At 48.5% G+C, this 13,736-nt stretch overlaps 1 long non-coding RNA gene across 1 annotated transcript; it reads left to right on the top strand.

Moving 5' to 3' along the window:
• The first annotated feature begins 4,975 nt into the window (after nt 1–4,975).
• LOC135282732 (uncharacterized) lies at nt 4,976–11,994 on the top strand. The gene is made up of 3 exons (XR_010348774.1): nt 4,976–5,298; nt 11,334–11,450; nt 11,757–11,994. It is a non-coding gene; the product is annotated as an uncharacterized LOC135282732 (long non-coding RNA).
• The last annotated feature ends 1,742 nt before the right edge of the window (nt 11,995–13,736 follow it).

The raw sequence follows: 13,736 nt of genomic DNA on the forward strand, positions 1-13,736 counted from the left end.
TGGTCACTTTGTCACCCCAGCAGCAAAATTCTTCATTATCTAATTAACTGTGAGGGTAACAAAATGCTGTCTCAGAGGGCAGAAAATCCCATAAAATTCTCCCTAAACCAGCCTTCCCAGAAACTTTTCCTTCTGCTTTTGGGGCTTGATCCAGTGCTGGTGGATCCTTCTAGCATCCAACAGCTCTGAGGGCTTTGAGCTCCTTCACACAGAGGTGACTTTTCCAGCAGGATCAGGAACAGTTTTCCTGGGATAACATCCCAATTGCATCAAAGCCACAACCCCTGACATCTGAGAGGCTGTAGAGGGAGCTGCCACTGGAGAAACCACAGGGAAAGCAGCAAAATCTATGGAAAAGCATCAAATGCTAGGACATGATCCAGCTTCCCAGACTGAGGGAGCTGCTCCTTCCCTAACTGAAGATCCAGCATCCCAAGAATTCCTTCTGCATCCCCAGGTTTTGCCCAAATCTCTCCTGCAGAGGAACGTGCTTCTCTTGGAGCTGGTTTTCCTGCTGTCCCGGACCCGACACCCTGGGACAAGCAGCGAAGGGATCAAAGGAAGGCACAAATTCTGTTGTTCAGCAAGTTCCACCCTGACTCCCTCAGCAGCTGATAGACCCCTTTGGAAATCAAATATTTCCCTTGTTTTGATGGGATAAGTAGCAGAAAAGCAGGAATAAAATACACTGGAAACCTCTGAGCCTGCCTGTGCTGGATTTCCTCGGATCTGCTCTCTCAGGGGAAAGAGAAGCAAAAGAAGGGAAAATCCTGAAAGGATTTCTACCAAAATAAAACCAGGCAACTTCCCATACAAAAGGAATGCACTCTGTGAAAACATGGGTTTGATCTCTGTTTAAATGGGATATTCATCCCCCTAGGGATTTTTATTATTTTATAGGATTAAAAGCAAATTTGATGTGGCTCTGGGGTAAAGGGAGAGTTGTTGTGTGGGAAGAGTATCCTGCATTTGTATGGAGCTTGTATGGAAGCAGAAGGTGCAGCTTCCACACTTAATAAATCAAACAAAGGTAGAACAGCTCCAGAATCCATGAATATTTCACAGAATTATTCCTTGGAAAATATTTGTTATGAGAATTTGGATGGTGGGTAATGAGCTGGGTAAACAAAGAACTGCCATTCCAGGATTATCCATCTAAAATCCACGAGTGTGGATCATAATGAATGGACAGGCAGGAGCAGGGGGAGGAAAATGGGGAATGTGGGAAATACTCATTTTAAAAGGGATATGAAGGGAACTGAATGTGAAAATCCAGTGAAAAAGGCAGCATCCAGCCCAGATCTGGATTTTATTCCAAAGACGTTTCAATCTCAGGGAGTAATTGGAGAAATAGTTGCTGGGAGGTGTTTTCCATCCTGTGCATGGAGCTACTTCTGCACAGGAGTCTTTTAGTTACCCCTGGGCTCAAACTCCACAATTTTATGTCCAAATTTATTAATTCCTCTTGGTTATGCACATCCAGACAATAAATGAGATTTTAACATTAAAATCAGCTTTTCTCCCTTTTATCTCTCCAATAAATAACTCTTAAGTCAGTCTTGTAACCCCTTAGAGCAGTAAAAGAGAGCAAATATCTGCAAAATAATTTAATCTAACAAGGCCTTTGGAAAGGAAAATGAAATATCTGCAGCTCTTGCTGGTGAGAGGTTCAGCTCCTTGAAATGATCTGATTCAGAATTATTGTCACTGTGTCTCAGAATTTCCCTTTGTGTTTGGATGGGTGTCCTGGAGCCATGGCCACAGGATACAAAGGAGAACAGCAGAGGAAGAGCAGGAATGCAGCTCTGATGTGTCCTTGTAGGATGTAGGCAGTTGCAGGAAGGGCCTGTGTTAGGTGGTGTCCTTGTATCCAATGAATATTTGAATGACTTTGTTTGTTTTTTGGGGGGTTCTGATTGGATTTTAGCCTCTGCAGCCTTCAGCAATGGAGATTCCATAGTTTATCTTCCAATGGTTATGAGTGTGCCCGCAGCATCCCATCCTGCTGCCTCATTTCCAGTTTATCCATTTATTCCTACTCCTAAATCTGCCTTTCCCACCCCCCCACCCCCACCCCCCCATCCTTTATTTCTGTATGGAAATTCTCTCCTGTTCTCCTCACTGCAGATTCCTGACCCCACACATTGAACTTTCCAACCTCTGACCATTTCCCAACCGCACTCCAGCCATTCCCAGGGGATGAGTAGTGTTCAGGACACAGGGATTTCCCCCTGCCTTTGGTCTGGCCCTCTTTTCCTTCCTTAGCACCCATTTCCATCCTGTCTGAGTTGATATTTCAGGACCATCTGTTCCCAAACTCTGAATCTCTTTGGATCCCCTGGCTCCAGGGATATTTTCTGCACAGTAACTGTGAGCTCCAGCCCCTCAACATGGGTTGAAATGTAGAGCCCTGCTCCTCCTGTTGCAGAATTCTCTGTTCACCTGTGCCAAATCCCAGCTGGCATTTCCCCATCCAGTCACTGGTGGCAGACTGAGCTAGGCTGAGTTTTCCAGTCCTGGATCACTTGATGCCATCAGCGTTGGGATCTCACCATTCCTGGGCTTTCTAGATCATTTACAAGCATCCACTGTGAAATGCCTCCCCTGAGAAGTGATTTTCTCATTCCTTAAGCACCAGTTGGTGTCAGGTTCAGCCACTTTACCCCAGGGATGTTGCATTTCTTTGGCTGCTGAGGATCCCTCATGGAAGGGCTGTGGGAATCCAAGGAGGGAGTGGGACCTTGGCACTCATATTTTTCAAAATGAACTTTTCACAAAGGTCTGGAGGAGCAGGACACAGGCAATGGCTTCCACTGCCAGAGGGCAGGGATGGACGGGATATTGGGAATTAGGAATTGTTCCCTGGCAGGGTGGGCAGGCCCTGGCACAGGGTGCCCAGAGCAGCTGTGGCTGCCCCTGGATCCCTGGCAGTGCCCAAGGCCAGGCTGGACATTGGGGCTGGAGCAGCCTGGGACAGTGGAAGGTGTCTCTGCCCATGGCAGTATTTTGAATTTCCAATATCCAACATCTTTCTTCGGTGCCTTTTCTCTGAATCCCTGGATTCAGAATTGTTCCAATTAAAGTCTTATAATCTTAAACAATTTAATTGTCCTCTGCTTCCTATTGTGCTCCCACTGTCCTTTAGACAGCAAATTTATGACATATAGTGAATATTACTTTTACATCTCAGAATTAGTGATTTAACTCATTTTTAAGGGATTTAACATTTGTAATGCAGATCTTTTTGCTGGCTTACAGGCTCCTTTAATTGAAATTATTTCTTTTACTGTGTCTATATTTCCAAACTGGAACTGGATATGGGTAGAAGGTTTTGGTGCTATTTTTTCTTTCTTTAAAATTGAGAAATTCCAGCTGTGTTTGTTCTTTGTCTTTCAGACAGGTATGAGCTTTGCTTTGTTATTTTGGTGGGGTTTTTTTTCATTTATTATTTCTACACTTTCATTTACTTCTGTTTTCTCTTTATTTCTTGGCCTTCTTGTCCTCCTAAATCAAGATCTACTGCTTTCATTGTTTGCCAGGGATAAAACTTCCAATCTTTTCTTCTCCAGGTAGCTCCCTGTGCTGGAGATGATGTATGGAGGGAATGTGATGAGCCTGTGTTTAATGGACAAGTTTTTCCCTGCAGCTCAGGGTGTCACATTGAGGAGCACACCTGGAGCTGGCCATGCTCAAGGTAACAGGAGAGTCACCAGAAGCAGCTGGTTTTTGTGACTCTCAACAAATACATTTTTTAAGGTGCAGACAATCTAAACGGAGACCTTTTTAACCCATTTTTCATCTGACAACCAACTTTGTTTTTTCAGTTAAATGTGCACTTCTAACCAAATCCTGTGCATTAGATCTTACTGAATAAAAAATGCTTTCTCTTCACTGCGGGGACTCACTTGACTGATAAACCTCACATTTTTGTGGTTCATTTGACTGATAAGCCCCAAACTCCTGGGAGTGTCTCCCAGCTGTCTCCACAGTTCTGGAATGGCTCCAGCTCTTGGTCCTTGAGTGTGTTCTTTTTCCCAGGCCCTTGTGCACAGGGATGTCTCACCCCACCCAGCAGTGCCATTTTAGCGCTGGTGGAGCTGTCATGGATTTGATGAGCAGTGAAACTTTTCCTGGCCTTTCTGGGGAGCTGTTGCTACTCTGAACATGAACAGTGGGGTTTATAGGTTTGATTGAACATAAAATTACAGGAAGGTAATTTCTAAATTAATATTTTGTATATTGCTCATCACAGTTCACAATTTTCTCCTAAGGGCAGGAGAATCTCTGCTCTGGGACAGGGACAATCTTCAATCCCTGCTCTGGGACAGGGACAGGAGCCAGAGAACGGCTGGAGCTGGGCCAGGGCAGCTCAGGCTGAAATCAGGGAAAGGTTCTTCCCCAGAGGGTGCTGGCACTGCCCAGGCTCCCCAGGGAATGGGCACGGCCCCGAGGCTGCCAGAGCTCCAGGAGCCTTTGGACAGCGCTGCCAGGGATGGACAGGGTGGGGTTGTTGGGGGGTCTGGGCAGGGACAGGAGCTGGGATTATCCCTGTGGGTCCTTCCAGCTCAGGAGATTTTATGGTTCTCTGATCTCTCCCAGCCTGAGGCTCAGAAGATGGAAATGCTCTCTGTAATCGTCTGGAAATATTTTTTCTATCCCCACAAAATCCAATGGAGCCAAATCAGAGGCATTTCAGGTTTAGAGCTGTTGCTCCATCTGCTCTTCCCTGTGCCTGACCCACACCAGGGTCACTTCCCAGCCTCCTGTGCCACCTCCAGCCCTCCCTGCCTGGGCACACTCCTGATCCTGGAGCTCAGGGGAATGAGCCATCATTTAATGCAAGAAAAGCCTCCCTGTGGGGCCCATTTGTGTCAGGAATTAAGGAGTCATATCTGGGCAGTGCTGCCAGGGATGCCCAGGGTGGGAATGATGGGGGGTCTGGGCAGGGCCAGGGGTGGGACTTGGTGATCCTGTGGGTCCCTCCAGCTCAGGACATTCTGTGATTCCATGATAAGGCCAAATCCTTGCTACAGCTTTGGCCACTGGTCTGGAACTTCATGGAACTTCTGGAACTTCTGGAACCTCAGGGAATCCACAGGTCTCTGAAGCAGAAACCAAACTCAGCCCAAAGCAGGACTGGGCAGAGGAAGCTGCTCCCTGATATCCAAACCGGCCTGGCAGAAAGCAAAGAGCTTTTTAGGAAGCAAAGTCACTGGAAACTGTCCCTTCCTGCCACCTTGGGGCTCATTTTGCTGGGGACAAGTGGAGATCACCGACAGGGCCTGAGGGCTGGACCAGGTGAGGCCTTGCAAGTCAGGATTGCTGGGAAATCTTTAAATTCCACTTTTTTGGGACCACCGACAGTCAGGAGAGCCCAGGACGGATCTGGCATCAAGGTGGCCCTCAGGTCTCAGGGAATACACAGGACTGATCACTCTGCAAAGGGAAAACGTGAGGGAAAACAAAGGGGAAAACAGGCTGAGAGAGGGGGAAAGGCCATGCTGAGCCTGAGTGTGGGTGGTAAAAAACCCACAGCTCTTTGTGACTACAACTCTTAGTAACTCCAGCTCGTAGTAACTCCAGCTCTCACTGCTCCAGCTGCCTGCTGGGGACAAGGCCAGGGAAATGCTGATTTCAGCAGAGCCAGCAGGAACAGTTTTCCAGGAACCATCTTCCCAAACACCAGGGAGACTGCCACAGCCCAGCAGCAGCTTAGATAGGGTGGCATAAACTTCATCTTTTTAATAAAACAGAGGAAAACAAATCACAATGGCTACAACCACCCTGCCATCTCTACCATGTGAGTCCATTTGCAATGGAATTACAAATGTTCCCAGAGTGTGCAGATGTGTTTAGTCCCACAAAGCAGAGCTAATTTATTCATAAGCAGATCTGCAAGGCTGCCCGGGCAGAAGCCTCTCCATATTCCAGGGGATTATTAAACTGGGAGGGAGGGTGAAGGTTTCCTTGCAGGAGTCTCCAGTGCACGGATCCAGGGCAGGCTGCCAAATGAGGGGAAAACGGGAATGACAGGGAAGACAGGCAGGCAAGAGGGGCTGTTTGTATGAGGAAAAATTGGCATTGACAGACCCAAACTGGCAGAGTTTCAGGAGGGAAAAAGGCTGCACGACACAAGACAAACACCTCCAGAACAGGGAAGAGCCCTGCAGGGACTGATACCTTGGCAGGTAAATCCATGTTCTCCTCTGGGCTGTGGTCTCCAATCTGTGGGAATTCTGGAAGGTGTTGCTGCTGGCACCCCACTGCTCCAGCTGGAAAACATCCAGGAACATCAAACCAGGGCAGAGGCAGTATCTCCTCCAGCCAGACTGGTGCTGCCTGCCCTGTGCTGCTTGAAAAATCAGAGCTGGGAGGTGAGAAGGAGCTTTTAAACTGCAGCCCAGCAGTTCCTGACCCGCTGCATGTTCCACATCTGCTCCAGTCAGGAATGATTTCACTGCACCAGGCTGAGGCTGCACGGGGCACAACAGAGGGAATGTTTGAAGTGCAGGGAATAAATTCAGAGTGTTTGGTTGGGCCCTGCTGACTCTGCTCAGCAGGGCAGGGATGAGAGCAGGGAGGTGAGGGATGCTCCTGCCCACCTTCCAGCTCCTGGCTGCTGCTTCCATGCTGAGCCCCAGTGGGAGCTGGACACAGATCTGGGAATGGCAGCAGAAATGGGGATGGAGATTGTGGGACCTGGGCCAGGCTCTGAGAGAGCTGGGATTGCTCAGCATGGAAAAGAGAAGCTTTTCCTGTGACTGAAAGTGCTGACAAGAAAGATGGGGAGAGACACAGGATGGAGGGACAGGACACAGGGAATGGCTTCCCACTGCCAGAGGGCAGGGATGGATGGGATATTGGGAATTAGGAATTGTTCCCTGGCAGGGTGGGCAGGCCCTGGCACAGGGTGCCCAGAGCAGCTGTGGCTGCCCCTGGATCCCTGGCAGTGCCCAAGGCCAGGCTGGACAGGGCTTGGAGCAGCCTGGGACAGTGGGAGGTGTTCCTGCCCATAGGGGTGGGACTGGATGAGCTTTAAGTTCCCTTCCCACCCAACCCATTCCACAATTCCATTATCAACCCAGCAGCCCCAGCTGGCTTTTCCTGAGGGTCTTCTGTCCCCCCTCATTCCAACATCAAACTGTGCTGGGACAGGAGTTTTATCCTTTCTTGTTTTTACAAATGAATGTCAGAAAAATCAGTATTTTTTCTTTGCCCTTTACTCTTTTTTCCCCTTTTTCCCTTGCAGCTTCTCAGAACTTTCTCAACTTTGTAAAAGTGACACAGCTGAAAAAGTGAATTTGTCACAGTGTCACTTTCATGTATTGAAAACATTTGTAAAGTTACAAAGTAGAAAAGGGGGGGAAGGCAAAAATCACACTTTTTATTTTTCACAAAAAGGGGAAAGAAAAAAACACCTAAAAACCCAAACCCAGAGTGGCAGGTGTTGAAAATATATCTGGTCCAAACATGGGCAGAGTGGAAAAATGGATGTAGCCCAAATTTCTCATGGGAGAAGCAGCTCCTCGATTGTGAGGCTGACAAACCTGAAGGACAGGGACACCCAGGGGAACCTGGGCAAGCTCCAGAAGTGACCCATGGGAATCTCCTGGGGTTTAACAGCACCAAGTGCTGCTGCTGCACTCTGAGAACCCCGGGGTCAATGCAGGCTTGGGATGAGCAGATGGAGCAGCCCTCGGAGGAGGATTTGGGGTGCTGGTGGGTGAGAGCTGGACCTGCCCTGGCTCTGAAACCCCTTCAGCCCTCGGTTGATCCCCCAGTGTGGGCAGCAGGGGAGGGGGGATTCTGCTCCTCTGCCCCACTCATGTGAGACCCCACCTGCAGAGCTGCCCCAGCCCTGGGGCCCAGCACAGGAGGGACCTGGAGCTGCTGGAGAGTCCAGAGGAGGCACCAGAGATGCTCCAAGGGCTGGAGCCCCTCTGCTCTGGAGCCAGGCTGGGAGAGCTGGGGGTGCTCAGCTGGAGAGGAGAAGGCTCCAGGGAGAGCTCAGAGCCCCTTGCAGGGCCTTAAGGGGCTCCAGGAGAGCTGGAGAGGGACTGGGGACAAGGGATGGAGGGACAGGACACAGGGAATGGCTTCCCACTGCCAGAGGGCAGGGCTGGATGGGATATTGGGAATTAGGAATTGTTCCCTGGCAGGGTGGGCAGGCCCTGGCACAGGGTGCCCAGAGCAGCTGTGGCTGCCCCTGGATCCCTGGCAGTGCCCAAGGCCAGGCTGGACACTGGGGCTTGGAGCACCCTGGGACAGTGGGAGGTGTCCCTGCCATGGCAGGGGTGGCACTGGATGGGCTTTAAGGTCCCTTCCCACCCAAACCATTCCATGAAATCCCATAATTCATGCCCAGTGGTACCTGCTGATGGGAGCTGGCTCAGGCTGCCCCTTTAGGAGTAACAACCTGAAAAGTTCTTGGAAATGGAACATCTGTGAAGGAGGAGAACCCCAATGTCCTGCATGCAATTAGCAGAGCAGGGTGGGAGGGCAGGGAAAGCATTCCCAGCTGTGGGAGCAGGGTGGGAGCTCCGTCATCCACTGTGGACTCACCAGGAATGGTGATGTTTTAGTGTCTCCTCCTCCTCCTCTGCACAAGTTCTCTGGATTTAAACCCCTTTCCCACCCCCGCTGGAGAAGGGGGAGTTAAATTTTGGGAATCCATCCCCCTTCCTTCTCTCTTCCAGCAGCTCCTGAGGTTGTCCTTGCTCAGCCACGGGACCTGAGTTCACCACACGTTTACTTTGCCAAGCGACTGAGTGAAAATTCCTGGGGAAAACTGTTATCTCTGAAGTCATTAGACTAATTAGGACAGGGATTATTTACACGCTTTCCGCTCTGGTTTAACTCTGGAACTAAGTCTATGTCTTAATTTTGCATTCCCTGAATAACACAGGGGAAAAAGCAGCCATGTGCTGACAGGCACAGCAGCTCCCAGGACTGACACACAGGTGGGATCTCCCCTGAATCTGGGAGCTCTGCAAACACCAAGGGTTCTCCTGCTTCCAGTGAATTTGAGGGAAGTCATTCCAGTGAGACTGCGCCAAGTCAGCAGCACTCAAAGAACTGCACACCCTGGTGGGATTTCCTTCCTTACAAATGTGATTAGGATGAGCCCCCACGATGGCCAGGAAGGCAGAACTGGGCAGGGAAGGAGCTGCACAAAGCACTGGGATGGGACAGTTCCACAAATCTGCCACGTGCCATCTTTACACTGATTAAAAGCAAAATTATTCCCAAGACTCCCATTCCTGCAGGAAAGCCCAGCTCTGGTAAAGGTGTTGGGTGCCCCTTGCTGTTTGCTCTGCATTCAGATGAACACCCCCAGTGCACAGAAAAGTGAAATTGTAAATTTCCTACCTGAATATTCAGGAAGTCTTTATTCAGCTGCATCCTATGGAGGATTCCATGCTGGAAGTGCTTCTGCAGCCACTCCATCTCAGACAGCCACCCCTGGCTTATCTGCCCAGCCACAGCTCCCTGGTGGAGCCCAGAGTGGAAATGGTTTGGGAGCTGCTGGAGGCTGATAAACAGGAGTCAGAGGAGCTGATGGATTTGGGGAATAATTTTCACCAGTGAAGGATTTGCCACCTCTTTCCCTACATTCCAAGGAAAAGACGTTGTGCTTTCCACATCAATTGTTCAAATCGGTTCAGGCACTTGGAGTCCTGCATTGGAATGGTGACAGCTGCCCTGAACTTGGAGAAAGCTCTTTGGTTTTCTTGGCTCTGGTTTTCAGGAATTGCTGATGATTTTAGCAGTGGTCAAAGAGGGACACACAAAAGTGCCTGGTTTGTAGAGATAAGGGCTGGATCCAAAATCACAGAACCATGGAATGGTTTGGATGGGAGAGGCCTTTAAAGGACATTTGTTCCACCCCTGCTATGGGCAGGGAGAATTTCCACCATCCCAGGGTGCTCCAAGCCCCAGTGTCCAGCCTGGCCTTGGGCACTGCCAGGGATCCAGGGGCAGCCACAGCTGCTCTGGGCACCCTGTGCCAGGGCCTGCCCACCCTCCCAGGGAACAATTCTTTCCCAATATCCATCCCTGCCCTCTGGCAGTGGGAAGCCACTCCCTGTGTCCTTGTCCCTCCATCCCTTGTCCCCATTCCCTCTCTGTCTTTCCATTAAGCTTCTCTCAGGTCCTGGAACACCTCAATGAAGTCACCCTGGAGCCTTCTCTTCTCCAGGCTGGACAATCCCAGCTCTCCCAGCCTTCCTCCACAGCAGAGTTGCTCCACTCCTGTGATCATCCTGGTGCCTCCTCTGGACTGGCTCCAACAGTTTCTTATCCAAAATCCTGCTCCATTAATTTGGTCACTGTGCTCTCTGGGAGCCATTTCCAAGTGAAGGGAAGTCTGGATCTCTCCAACAAAATGAGGGGTAAAATCAAGGAGTTGACATGGAGCTCCCAGCCTTGAACAATTGTGACTGACATGGAATGCCCACTTCCACAGCCCTGACTCCCTGGATGGAGGAGGCAACAAAATAATTTTCAAATGGGTCTTGATGTCTTTCATTGACTTCTGAGCTCTGCTCTTCACTCTTCTCAAGCTGCCAATGGATCCAATCCAGCTCCAGCTGCTGCTTCAGGTGACCTGAGGGGGTTACTGACATTAATAGGACTCTCAGGCTCTGAGGGGATGAGTAACAACTTCAGGAGTGTTGGAAAGCCTTTGGAACAGCAGGAACTGGAGCCCAAACTTGTACAAATCCATGAGCTGAGATCACTTATCCTGGAGTTTCGGAAAATTCATTTTAAGTAAAGCTGTCGTCTGGGATTAACCTGTCCTATGAGGAAGGGCAAGAGAAGGCAGGGAGAAATAATAATAAATCTCCTCAGGTCTGCTCTTCCTTCTGTGCATGGCCATGCTTAGAGCAGGACAGCAAGAGGAGCCCAGGGATGGAGCAGCTCTGCTGTGAGGAAAGGCTGGGAAAACTGGGATTGTTCACATGGAGAAAAGAAGCTTCAAGGTGACATAATTGTGGCCTTGCAGTGCCTGACAGGAAAGATGGAGAGGGACAACTTACAAAGGGATGGAGGGACAGGACACAGGCAATGGCTCCCACTGCCAGAGGGCAGGGATGGATGGAATATTGGGAATTAGGAATTGTTCCCTGGCAGGGTGGGCAGGCCCTGGCACAGGGTGCCCAGAGCAGTTGTGGCTGCCCCTGGATCCCTGGCAGTGCCCAAGGCCAGGCTGGACACTGGGGCTGGAGCAGCCTGGGACAGTGGGAGGTGTCCCTGCCATGGCAGGGGTGGCACTGGATGAGCTTTAAGGTCTCTTCCATCCCAAACCATTCCACAATTTCATGATTTTGTAGTTTCAGGATCCCTTGATTCCATATGCAGTGGCATCATTCACAGGAAAAAAATCAATGGGAAAGAGAGGACAGGAAAACCCAACCAAGACTGACACAGCTCCAGCCTCAGGGCATCAGGTAAGAGAAATTCAGGGAGCATGGAATTCCCAATTCCATGGAGCACATCCAAGATAAAGACACAAAGGATTTGTGATCTCTGGGAAAAGATGGGGGTGGGGGCAGAGGTAATTCCAACACCTTATCCCAGAAGGAGGAAGCCAAACAAGCTGTCAAACAAAAGAGAAAACAGGGGAAAACTTCTTCCTGGCCTGAATTTGGATCAACAAAACCTTGAGCATGTGAGCCAGATCCAGCAGAGCCCTCTGCAAGATTCCTCAGTTGTCCAGGAGTACACGGAATTGCATTTCCATCCTTTGTTTTCAGCCTTTCAGCTCCACAAGCAGATATTCCCTGGTTTTTGGAATAATGGGAGCTCTCAACCACTGCTTCAGAGCTTTCTCAGTGGAAAATGCAGATCCTGTGCTCCATTTAAGAACAGGGAATGTGAGACACATCAGATGGATGTGACCTCTCCAGGAGAAGTGCAAAGGTCAAGAACAGAGTATTGTATTTGTGGGATACCATGATGAAGGAAGGAATGAAGAATCTGAGTCCATGTTCTCAGAAGGCTAATTTATTATTTGATTATACTATATTATATTAAAGAATACTAAACTATACTATACTAAAGAATACAGAAAGGATATTTACTGAATGCTAAAAAGATAATAATGAAACTCATGACTCTCTCCAGAGTCCCCACACAACTTGGCACTGGTTGGCCATTGAGTCAAAACTACTCACACCAGAATCCAATGAAACAATCACCTCTGGGTAAACAATGTCCAAATACATTCCAAAGGTGCAAAATACAGGAGAAGCAAATTAGATAATATTGTTTTCCTTTTTCTTTGAGGCTTCTCAGCTTCCCAGGAGAAAAATCCTGGGCAAAGGGATTTTTCAGAAAATGTGAATGTGACAAACAGAGCCCCTGTTCCTTATTTCCCACCTCATGGCTCAGCTAGAAGGATAAAACCTCTTTATTCTTTAGTGCAAGACAGTTACATCTCAGAAATTTGGGAGAGTTTCTGCTCTCAGGAGGGTTCTTCACAAAGCCACAAAGCCATCTGCAAAACAGCCACTCCAAAATTCCTGCTAGTTTTAACAGGGATTTTCAGGTGTTCCCTCTCCACTTGCACAGTTTCACACCTCAAGTCCACGCTAATACCTCAGAGTTAACTCCTCCAGGTTTTCCAGAGGGGAAAATTCCTTTCCCCAGAGCTCCCTGTGCTAAACCTTTCCAGGTATTCCTTGTTTAATTAAGGCTTTTAGCAATAAACTTGTGAAGGATTAGGCCTAGGGAGTAATTAAGATCCTCAGAGAGTTGGCTCCCAGTTTTCCCAAATTCCATGAGATATTTCAAAGGTATTCTACAGAAAAAAAAAAGGCAGAACCTCAGGTGCAAGAGAGAAATGTTTCATCTTAAAGAGATCCCACTCTTTTCTGTTAATAAAATAAAAAGAATTGGCCTGGTAGTGATTTATTTGATAGAATAAACCAGAAGTACAGTGAGTAATAAAAATGTTTTGGCATCAGGAATGTGTGTAAACCCAGTGTGGGATTGGAGCCTCAATATTCCAGGTGCTCCATGGACATGGATACAAATACACAGACAGGATGGCTTAGGCGTTAAAATAACATCAAAATAAAAGGAAAAGGCATAAAAATAACCTGAGAGACAGAAAAAATCAATTTCCAGACAAGTAGCCTGCTGCTCTCTAAGCTCTAAAAACTGAATCTCCTGGGCTGTTCAGAAGACAATTTCCAAAAACTCCACATTTTGAACATTTCCCATAATAACCTTAAAATACCCAAGATATTTGACTGCCTGTGGACCTGATGGCTCAAACCCTGCACTGATTTTAGCCCCTCCTGAGCTCATTTTTGCTCTTTTACATGGCTCCAATCCCAGTGTCTGATGTCCTCTAGCCCAGCTGAGCCCAAAAGATGAAGTATTTGGGATCCACGAGCTGGGCAAGGATTTCTGCTGCTCCCAGGGCCATAAACCACCAACAGCAGGACCTGAGCTCAGCTCTCTCCCCAAAATCAGGAAATCACTTCAGGATTAAACCCATTGCAGAATCCCAATACCAAATTATCCCTGAGATCATCCTGCAGATCCCTGTGTGCTGCAGCTGGAGAGGACAGGCCAGCCCAATAAACATCTTTATAGCAGTTCAAAAGGAGAGGGGAATAAATAGAAGGAACTCTAAGTCTCAAGTGGTGCCCAAAATATGATTCAATTTTGGAAAGTCACTTTTTTTTTTTTGAAAGTCACACAGATGGGAAAAAGAATTAGTGCTG

Source organism: Passer domesticus, chromosome 17 (genome assembly GCF_036417665.1).
Source record: "Passer domesticus isolate bPasDom1 chromosome 17, bPasDom1.hap1, whole genome shotgun sequence".
Taxonomy (NCBI): Eukaryota; Metazoa; Chordata; class Aves; order Passeriformes; family Passeridae; genus Passer; species Passer domesticus.